Below are 12147 nucleotides of genomic sequence, written 5' to 3'. Positions count from 1 at the left end.
TTTTGTGGAAAAAACAAATTATTGATAAAGGGGTTGAATTTTGAACAAAAAATATTATTTTTTGACAAAAAGTTTATTTTCTAGCAAATAGTTCAATTCTCAAATAAATCGATTTATTTTTGACAAGATTGTTAAATATTAAACTAAAAAATACAAGTTTTTAACCAAAAATAGAATGGTTAAATTTTCAGTTTTAAAAATTTACTTTTCAATCACGGAAAAGAAGGTTTTTTAGTTCGTGAAATTCAATACAAAGGACGATTTTTTTTACCCAAATAGTTCAAACTTCAACCAAATAAATTAACTTTTAACAAACAAGATTAATTTTTTACCTAAAAAGAGGAACTTTCAAAAATCAAAATTAATTTTTTGTAACGCATACACGAAATTTTCGCTTTTCGAAGCATTTACAGCGCGGATATCTGAAATTTCCGGTAATTTGGCAGGTTTCCAGAAATGTCATGAAAGTATGGAAATGTTTGGATTTTGACTAAAAAGCTTTAGTTACCTTAAATTTCTGGACATTTTGGGTAATAGTTGGTCATTTTACCACAAATTTCGGCAAAATTTCTTTTTATTGTTTCTCAAAGCAGAAATTTCCTTCATTTGTTACAAAAAAAAATATATCGTGTGCTGAAAGTAGATAGTTGCAACTCTTGTGAAGTTTACAGTACTTGCCATCAGCTCATCTTCGGGTCGTTTCCGGCTCGTCTTGGGCTCTTTTACAACTCGGCTCGAAGTGGCCTACGACTCGCCTAGAAATCTTTTTCGATTCGCCTCTGGCTTGTATAGCAAACTTTACACTCGCGTGGAAATTCCTACTTTTCACACTTGCATTACAATATACTATTCTACTCAAAAAGAGAAATTTTTTATCAAATATTTGAATTTACAACTAATGAAGGATACATTTTCAACCAAAAATGAAATAGTTAAACTTTCATATGAAGAACTAATTCTTAACATTCAACTTTCAACAAACAAACAAACAAAATATTGAATATCAGTGATCAACTGAAAAAAACTAATTTTCAACCAAATAAATGAATTTCCAACAAAAATGTTCATTTGCTACACAATCTACAAATGTTCAAACAAGCAGTGTAATTTTTAACCAAAATAGTTAAATTTGTTACAAGATTGTTAAATTTTCAACCCACAAATATGAATTCTCAACGAAACAGTTGAATTTTCAACCCGAAAGTATTACTTTTCCAGAAAAAAATTATCTTAATTCAATAAAGAAATACGAATTTTCTACAAGATGCCTGAATCCTTAACCAAGCAGAATTATTTTCAACAAAACACTTGCATTTTTAGCAACAACAAACAATGAATTTTTAAACAAAAAGATTAACTTTTTACCAAAAAAGTCGAAATAAACAAAAGATAACTTTTCAGCTAAATGCATGAACTTTCAACTAAAAAAGACGAATTATGAACAAAATACATTAACCAAAAATTAAACGAATTTTCAACTCAACCAAATAGTAAATATATAGATAGTAAATATGTGAATTCTAGATTCATCCAAAATCATTCCACCCCTTCCAGCAAATCCATTACTTACCCTTACATTATAAATCCCTTGATCCACGGTTGTACTTTGGAAAAGGGGTACTAAGATCATAAGTGAATATCAACTTTTTCATTTTTTCAATCTTATATATTAGAACATAACTCAAAAATAAAAAAGGAATGCTCCTGTAAATATCCATACTCAGAATTTTTTGGTAAAAATATTCTCAAATGATTTTGCCAAAAGCCTGCAAAATCTCGTTCAAAATCGATCAAGATTCATCAAGTTCGCAGAGGGCTTTTAATGGAAATACATTTTTAATTGAGAGATTATACCTGTCTTCATCGCTGCATGTAGTTCCTGAATTTATATACTAAACTCGAAAACATGTGCTTCTTCTAAGCACTTTTAGATAATCCTTTATAAGCTAAAGCCCAACAAAACCTCTTTCTGCTTGAATAATTAATTATGGTGAAATTCGATAATGGGATATCGGATGCTTACGACTATTTCAAAAATGTTACTGGTTTCAACCCTTACGCAGTATCCCAATAAAGCATTTACTGGTCCACTTTCCGAATATCAAATAACTAATTATTGGAAGCATTCTAGAATAATTTTCTGACAAAACCCGCTCAGGTCAAGTGAAACAGCAAGAAACGGAAGCAACTGAGCAAAAAGTATTCGCGCCATTAGCAGCATACTTCAAATCAAAAGATAATTTGCAACATCGGTTGGTATTTCATTTCATTTTCCCTTCCAACGATCACTACATAACCAGGAATGGGTGGCATAAAAATAAAACATTCAATCTACGTTCCGAAGTTCGACTTTTTTAAGTTTCGAACGAGGGTCGTGGATTCAATTTAACTTCCAGACAATAAAATATTAACGGTTGAATTCTGAAATATTTATCGAGGAAAATCAATCGATTTAAGGAAGAATTCCTTTTAGCTGGAACAAAACAACTGATTCTAATTACGAAAGCGCTATTCTATGAAATCTGTATTGTTCGGATTTAAACAATGGTCTTCCATGTACCTCGAAATTAAATGTCTTCTTTTGAAAAATAATTCACTGTTCTCCAAGTTGCTTCATAATTAGGTGAAAATAAGCAATTTTATAATAAATTTCAATCTAAAACCCTTAGGGGACGTCCATTAACAACGTTACCAACATGTTTCAAATTGATAATTTCTTGAATTTAAATGAATTTCTTTTCAAATTAAAATCTTTTTAGTTGGAATATGAACTATTACTATATGAAGTACTATTTGATTAAAAATTCGTCTTTTTTAGTTTAAAGTCAATCATTTAATTAAAAATGATTGTGTTTTGTTAAAAGTTGTCCTTCTTTGGTAGAAAGCTAATCTTCATAGTTCAAAAATTATCTTTTTGGTTGGAAATTCAACTATTATGTATAAAATCAGTTATTTTTTTTCAAATTGAAAACTAATATTTTCTAGTTAAATAATGATTTTTTGGAAAAGTGAGGGGAGGGTAGGACGTAGGGAAATTTAAGGGGAGTATGAAAAGTTAAAAGAGAGGGTGATCGGAGGGTAGTAGGGTAATAAGTGTGTGTAGGAAAGGGCAGATGATGGGAAGGGAAGTACTAGTAGTAGTCCCTGGCTGAAACTCTTAGGGGTCGTTCATTAACTACATTACCAATATAAGGGGGGAGGGGATCTTGTCAAACAGACGGTTAATATCAGGAGAATGGGTGTGTCCGTGAATGTAACGTTACGATCTTAGATAATATTTAGTACGTTTCCTGGTGATAAATTTGAACGAAGTTTGCGAATTTCGCAAAAAATGTCCTAAAACGATATAGTAATAATTTGAAAAGTTTGAAAATCACTTTCATTTTTAGAATTCACACTCTTTCACCTATTCTTACTTTTCCTCCTGGTTTTAAGAATTCATCTTTTTCCCCCTGTTTTCAAGAAACTTCCCCTTTTTCCCCTTTTTCTTGTTTCTTTTGCCTGATTCCGAATTGAAGTTAGACAACCCAATAAGAAAATCCAAATATTTTTGGTTGAAAATTAATTATTTTTAGTTGAAAAGTCTACTATTATATTCTTGTTTCGAAAATAATCTCGTTTCTACTATTTGCTTCAAAATTATTTTTTTAACTAAAAATGTAACTATTTCATTTTTTGTTAAAATTTATTTTTTTTTTGCTAAAGGTTAAACTATTGGGTTTTTTGTATTTAGTTAAAAATTCACCTATTTCATTGAAAACTCATGTATTTTGTTGAAAATTAATTTTTCCGGATAAAAATTCAAAAATTAGATTAAAATTTAAACTATTTATTTGAAAATTTACTCATTTAGTAGGAAAATCATGTACTTTATTGCATATGTATTCTTCATCTATGGTGAAACAATCATCTTCTTGGTCGACAGCTGATCCTTTTTGTTAAAAATTTAACTATGTGGTTAAGAATTAATCTTCTTTCGTTCAAAATTAAACTATTTGATTAAAAGTCCACGTATGTTATTAGAAATTCCTTCTTTTTGGTAGAAAATTACACTTGTTCGTTAAAAAATCATTTTTTGGTTGACAATTCAATTATGTATATACATATTTTTAAACTCGTTTCTATTTTAGTTAAGAATTAATTTCTTTAACTAAAAGTATAACTATGCGATTCTTAGTTAAAAATTTATGGTTATGATTGAAAAATGATATTTTTATATGAACATTTATTTTTTCTAGTTGAAAATTTAAGTATTTTGTTTAAAAAAATAATGTATTTTATGGAAAATCAATCTGTTTTTGATTAGGATTGAACTATTTCATTAAAAACTCGTCTTTTTTGGTTCATTATAAATATTTTTTATTTTAAATCAAAGTATTTTTCGGTTATTGTAAGTAACTTGATTACAAATGAATTTTTTGTAGAAAATTCAAACTTTTTGTTGGAAATTCAACTATTTGGTTAAAAATTTAACTATTTATTCGACAATTTAACTATTCGTTAGAAAATTTATGTATTTTTTATTGAACATTTATATTTTTAAATGAAAATTGCACTATTTTGTTAATGTATACTGGCAGCCTTTATAGTTTTAACCGGGTTTCTAGGATGGGGGAAGTAAGGGGAGGTAAATAGAGGAGGGAGACATAGGGGAAACAACAGCAGAATAGTAGAGAATTGAGGTTGGAAAATAGAGGGGAAGTATGCAAAAGGAGGGAAAGTAACGGAGGAGCGATTTGAACGACTAAATGAGTATCTTGAAATGCTACAAATCCCTATTGTAGATGCGCCAGACCTAATTTGACTAATTATTTTAATTCAATTTCTGAAATAGCAACTCTGGCTGTTTTTTGTTTAGAAGAAGTCTTAAATGCAAAACTTTTTAAGTGGTCGGTTTTCCAGGATTTTATACTTAGAATTTTTAAATTTCCCCTGAATCTACTCAAGCCTAAGTGCCATTAAAAATATGGAATGCTTTGAGAGTTTTTAAATCATATACGGAGTTTTGCTCATATTCTGATATATCCGTTTCTTCTCTGAGAGTTCAGGCAACGTAGTGGAAAAAGCGGTGCGACGGTCTCCAGTGCTGACTCTCTCCATTTTTGCCGCTTCGTTACTGCTTATTTCTACTTGTGAGTTCTGGAGGGTAAAAGTGGTATAAGTTCCTTTTAAGTCAGACCAGAAACATGAAATTCCAGAGTAGACTGTCACATTTTCACACATTAGGGGACAAATATATTTAAGTCGTCCTAAGAAATAAAGTTTGCATTTATCGAAACATCATTTCTGGATATTACTCCTGTATGAGGGATGATCAATTTGAAGGCGAAAAAAGTTGAATTCAATTGGAATGGTGCTAAATTGAATGCATTGAACATTAAATTGATATAAACATAAAGGTTTGAAATTCATCTAGAAAAAATTCACTAGAACGTACAAAAATGTGTTTTCAGTAAAATCTAATAAAAATCTTAATACCCTCCTGACCTGCTCTAGTAATAAATCCGAATTCATACTTTTTTCATATTTTTTATCCTGGATTGGGGAAAGAATTCACAGGAAGCTGGAAGAGCTTTCTGAAAATGATTCATACCCTTACTACATACTTTTCCAACCTATTTCTAGGTAACAAAAATCAACCTAAAAAGAGTAGAAAGAACTACAAGAGAAGTTTCTGTTATTGTGCTTTTTTCTTAAATCTTTATGACTTTGGTATTATAAATGATATTAGGTTGTATTTTATATGAAAATCATTATTAACAGGGCACATGTTAACAAATATTCTTTGAACAAAAAGTTTTAAAAACATTTTGGATTTTTAAACATTAATTTTTAAACTTAATTTCTGAAAAAATCCACTTTTTATTTTTTTTATTTTTAATATAGATAGCTTACAATGTCCTCTAGAAGCCCTGTGAATATCAAAATGGAATCTCCCTTAGTTTTCTAGAAATAATTAAAAATGCTGAAACGATGAACACGATATGAAAAATCATGTAAATAATAGACGAACAATAAAAGAATGTTATAATCGTATGCACGAACTTCAGAGTTCAGACTCTCGGGTGCTGGGCGTACATTGTTCATTATTTCCCGAAAACTACGGGAGATCCTATTTTGATATTTGCACGTCATGAAGAGAACATTGTAATCTATCTATGTAAAAAATTAAAGAAAGAAAGTGGGTTTTTCAGAAATTCAGTTTCAATATTGTTTTTTGAAAAATCCAAGAACGATATTTAAAATTTATATTTTTATTTTAATAAAAGTAAATAAAAAAATATAAAAATATTCAAAGTTATAAAAGTTTAAAGAAGAAGGACCAAATTTTTCAATTTTAAATATCACCTAGGTTTTTTTATGTTTTAAAAATTATTCTGGTGTTTTTCTTTCACCACTTAAGAGAAAGGATACTCAAATTTTTAATAAAAATTACTTACTACCAATAGATAAAATTCTTCAGATGATTTCGGATGGAATTGTGCATATACTAATTTTGGCGCCAAAAATATACTTGACTTTCTTCAGCTTATTAATTATTCAACTCGTTATTTATTTAATTTATAACTTTTAATTTAAAATATTATAAGGTATAGGGTGTCTCCATTTTATGGAGGGTTTTAGTATGTCGATAAGAAGTAAGTTATCATCCTCCAGAACCTATGTAGATTCCACGGTTAGCATTTTATGACATTTTTCACGAGATTTTTTTATTATTTTTTACACACAACGACCATTCTATAATTGAAACCTGTAGATTTGTAATCAAATTAAAAATAATCATTATATTTCTATAAAATAAAGGACATGGACTTACAATTATTATTGATATAAACATAATTATAAAAATAATTCTCAAATTTTGTGTTTTCCTTAAACCTAAATTTCTTCTTCTCACGAAAACTGATTAAAGTTATCTTGAAATTTATTTTTAAGCCGAAAGCTTGATATACTATATTTCAACTTCATATTTTAGTTTATTTGAAAACAAGAAGAATAGAATTTCATTTTCCATTTAAGAAAAAGCATTCCTACATATATTTCTTCCCTACGGTTTATTTGTTCAGTGACGATTTAATCTTGAGTATAATAACAGACAGAACCTTCATTTGTTTTCGAGAAAGCTATCTTTACCGGCATAATAAATTGGGCTGCCTGTCTTTATGGCTCTTCATTATTTGCAGGAATTCTAGAGATCTGGAGGCACACATAACGCTAACAGAGCGTCAAGGAGCAAGTTCATTATTAATGAATCATTATAAGTACGAGTACATTGTTGTCTGGTTTACACAAGCTTACAGAGTCAAAGAGGAAAGTAAGCCGACGGAATTCTATTTAATTTTGTCTTCCAGCAATCCACTGTGTGCTTTAAAAGTATCGTAATTCAATTAAATTTAAGTAAAATTCTTGGTATACTACCTCTATATTTCTGATTAGGGAATGTATCATATGCTGTGGTATCTTAATTTTTTCGTTTTAACTGTTGACGTCAAGTTTACTCAATGCAATCATCGCATGTGGAGTAATTTAGTAAATTGTTTATTCTTGTCCAGTAACTGAGGGTAATTCAACTTAATTTTGGAAATTGAATTTGTCTAAGAAGTCCTGATTAAATATATACGTAGTGCAGTCTAATTAAGTAGCGTTTGCATTACGCGAGGGCTGCAGATGGTTTTGGCCAGACAATCAATTAAAAGCCTTACTTTCAATTGGCAGAGGGATATAAAACCGCTGGGACTTTCAGGGTAGGAGTGAAAGTAGCCACTTGATGAAAGAAAACATCAGGGAATTTAAGGTATGAATATTGATTTTGGTTGACTGCAGAATTACACTAATTAATTTTTTTTAATATTGAGCACAACTTTGAGGGTGTGTAACTCCTTATGTCATATAATCGGAATTGGGGTCTAGGTTCCTTTATTTAAAAAGTTAAAAACGATCAAATTTGTTTTATTATTAAATATACTTAATTCTCACTATCATGCCGTCTTTTAGGTCTTGCAACAATTCCTAAAATAACAAACTAATACTTTCATTATTTTTAAAGTCATTTCTGGAAATGTATATTTTTGCCATTATACGATTGATGCATTATGCGATTGATTTATTCTCACATTGAAGGACCTATATTACATCACACTTTTTGGTTTGATATCTTTTGAAATTGTCCTAAACATTCAATTGTACCCATATTATAAAATTGATGCTTTTTCAGATCTTATTTTAGAAATCCTAATTTAAGAATGCTTCAACTTCCAATTAGAAAACATCTTATTTTTAACTTTTTTGGAATAATTTAAATCTAAAGGTTCTCAATGTTTAAATTTTTTAAAGTTTTCAAGAGTGGAAATAACAGTGATTTTTTTGACAGAAATCGAATTTCTTGTGCAAAAATGGAACTACGCGGGCACATTCTCATCAAGCGCTGCGCGCGCGGCTCGCGAGTTTGAGCGCGCCTAGGGCGCGCGACTGTTGGTTCTCGCGCTTCGCGCTCGACGTTGTGTTTATATCGCGCTTCGCGTTTGATTGTACATTTATCACGCGCTTCGCACTCGATTATGTATTTACCTCGCGCTACGCGCTCGGTCTTTTATATTTTCGCAAATTCTTGCACAAAAATTTTAAAATTAAGACTCAAAACATCCACCACTGTAATTTTGTAATTGTGAATTCTCTTTCGTTAAAACAGTTTAACTTGAGAGTTTGAGCGCACCTACGGCACGCGACTGAGGGCAATCGCACTCCGCGCTTAGTCTTTGCATTTCTTCCGCATTCGGGCACAGACCTTTTAAAATCAAAGGTGAACGGACCAACAACTGTAATTTTGTGATTTTGAACTCTCTTTTGTTAAAGCTCTTTTGGCTTTAACCAACACATTCTCATCACGTATCTCGTGCTTCGCACTCGATTTTGTCCAACATGTCAACTTTTCTACATAATACACAGCACTTTTATATCAATTATAATATGTTTTTTATGTAAATCTGCCTGGGATTACTTATTAAAAAATTGCAAAATAAAAAGCAAATTGTATTTATCATGACTATTTTTGTATTTGTTTCTTATTCTGCTTTAAATTTTATTCTAAGCTACTCTGAAACATGTATCATTTCAATAAATGTATATTATTACAATTCATAATATGCATAAAAATTGAATCATACTAATTCTTATTTCCTTGTTTTTATAATTTTTTTATTTTTAATGTCGTTTTTTACGAATAAGTAAAAATTACTGCGCGTCTACATATAAGATCCTATATAGGAGCATATGTCCTCTTTCGTCTTTTCTGGGCTTTTTCCAAAAAGCTAATTTTCACATTTTTTATCTTATCTTTTACGATGAAAAGAAAATCTACTCGTCCTATCGAAAATTAATTAATAATAAATTTATAGATCTTTTTAGGCGAACAACTTTGGTCCGGTTATTTAAGTTCACACCTTGTATCTTTTTTTCAAACAAATTTAATATTTTTATTTTGAATATTATTTTTTATGACTAAAGCAAAAACGACGTGTCCTATAAATAATTATAGCTCTTTTATGGATGACCAATTTTTGTCTCATTTTTTTCGTAGCATATATCGAAAAGTGATTCATTATAAATTTGTGGTTCTTTCCAGGGCGCACAATTTGAGGTTTTTCATTTTTTCGTATCTCGCATAGTTTGACCAAAAAATGGAATTTTTCATTATTTTTGGTACGATTAAATTTGAAATATTCAACTTTTCGACCAAATTAAGAAAGTTGTTATCATAATCTTGTAGGGCTTTCAAAAAGCAAAGTTTTTTTCTCCTGACTTTTTTAATATCATGAGTTGTTTGGCCTAAAATGTTCATTTTAGTTTTTTTTTTATTTTGAAAATGCTATAACTCTAGTATTTTTTGATTTTTCGAAAAAAGTCAGAAGGACAAATCGTTTAAGTTTTGAAGTAGTATGAACAACCGTGCATAGAATTTTCACCTCTTGAAAAAATGTGTTTTCAACATTTTTTTATACGATTAAATTTGGAATTTTCCACTTTTTGACCAAATTGAAAAAGTTGTTATCTTAATCTTGTAGGGCTTTCAAAAAGCAACGTTTTTCTTGTCAAGACTTTTTTTCGTATCATGCGTTGTTAGGCCTAAATTGTTCATTTTACTTTTTTGTTTTTGGATTTTGAAAATGCTATAACTCTAGTAATTTTTGATTTTTCGAAAAAAGTCATTGGGATAAATGGTTAATTTTTTTTAATTCTATGAATAACCGTAAAGAGAATTTTTGAATTTTTAAAAAAGTGGTCTCAAAAATATTTAAAATGTGCCCACTTTTTGAATTTTCATCCAAAATGGCAAGCTAACGAACTTGACCTTTAGTTTAGGACACTAAACGAGTGTGAGAAAGGGCAATCTAATAGATTACTTTTTTTTAAATTCTCGTGTTCACAGACAAACACATTCTAAAATACCTAAAATATCTCACCCTAAAATATCACACCTAAAATGTCACCCTAAAATATCAAGATTCGTGGTAACCAAGTACAAAAAAAGCTACCAAGAATGCTGATATTAAATAATCACGTATTTCGTAACATGCGTGAAATCTTTGGTGCAATTATTAACCGATTTCTATGAAACTTGGCAGCTGACTGACCTAAGGAAAGGTCTAAAAAATCATTAATTTTCTTTTCGTATTTTCATGCATATCGCCTCTGAATTTGTTTGAATCCTCACAAAAATGCGTCTTTTTATAATGTTGCTTGAGTTTCAACAAGCCTTATCAAATTTAACACTCATTTTCCATAAGAAAAACATACGTTTTTCTAAATTATTTTTCAGAATTGTCAGTTTGAGATTAATCGAGTTCAAACTGAAAAATTTTCATCACAATTAGCTATCGAATACAAATAAATAGATAATTTTTAAATATCACCCCCATAAGTCTTTTTCATAGGGTCCCAAGAAAAACCCATGCGTCAAAAATTAGGTTTTACGAGTTCCTGGCGCTAATTATGAGTTTTTTTTCGACTTTTCAAATAAAAATTATTTCTGAAATACGAAATACTACTTCCAACTGATACACGAAATACTACTTCCAACTGATATTTAGATGTTCACATAATTTGTTTAAACAATTTATTATTGTTTTCAAAACTTTTCTCCTAGAATAGAGTTAGAAAGTCACGGTTTTTACGAATTTTTAAACTTTATTTTTAACTATTCCGGTAGAGGGAGGCAATCATTAATTAAGTTTAACAACCTTGCTCAATATTTTCTTATAACAGTGCTAGAAAGTGACCGTTTTTGCTTAAATTTTTTACTTGGAGTTCAGTTTTAAATTAGATGATAGATTTGAATTCATGATTCTTTAAACAATTAAAAATTATTTTCAATAACCTTGTATTTGAATAATGTTATAAACTTGAAACTTTTCTTAAAATTGTCATATGTTTGTCGACTTTTTACTTAGGGCGAAGTAAAAATTAATGCAATTTAACAAAGATAATTTTTTAAATAAACGATTATTATTAATAAAAATCTTCTTTGTAGTAATAGCAGATATTTGTTGTTTTTTTTTGTGAAATTTTGACTCTTACGAGATGATAATTAATGCAATTTGAGAAACATAATTTCTCAAACTATTTATTATTGTTTATGAGTGTATTTTTATATATAATTGCTAGAAAGTTGCCATTTTTTCTTCAATTGTTACTTTTCATCTGGATTTCTAGTTCTGAACAAATGATGAATGAACAATATTTTTTTATATCTTTCTAACTAAAAAGTCAAAGACAAGCTGAATATTTCAGAAACCCCCGCAAAATTGTATCATAATTCTCAACAAAGATAGTTAAAAATCATAAAAAGGTGTTTAAACAATTATTTTTGTTCAATTTCAGTAATTAAAACCGCACTCTAAGTGAGGAGTAGACAAAACTTTGAAAATGTCTGAAAATCCGCAAGGGTCTAATATTATTCAAAGAGAATATTATTATATATAATAATAAATTGCCGAAACCGTCGCTTGAACCGTCGGAAACTGTCGGTACAACTTGTATCAGCGAAAGTACTATTAAAAATCACCGCTTACTTTGAAACGCTATTACTCGTTTCAAAAAGGAGCGCGAAGCTTTTTTAAAATGCCATTAGAAAGCTTATTAAACTGCGCG

This window comes from Belonocnema kinseyi, chromosome 3 (assembly GCF_010883055.1).
Source record: "Belonocnema kinseyi isolate 2016_QV_RU_SX_M_011 chromosome 3, B_treatae_v1, whole genome shotgun sequence".
Classification (NCBI taxonomy): Eukaryota; Metazoa; Arthropoda; class Insecta; order Hymenoptera; family Cynipidae; genus Belonocnema; species Belonocnema kinseyi.
The sequence above is the reverse complement of the archived record's forward strand: the minus strand, read 5'-3'. Positions refer to the sequence as shown.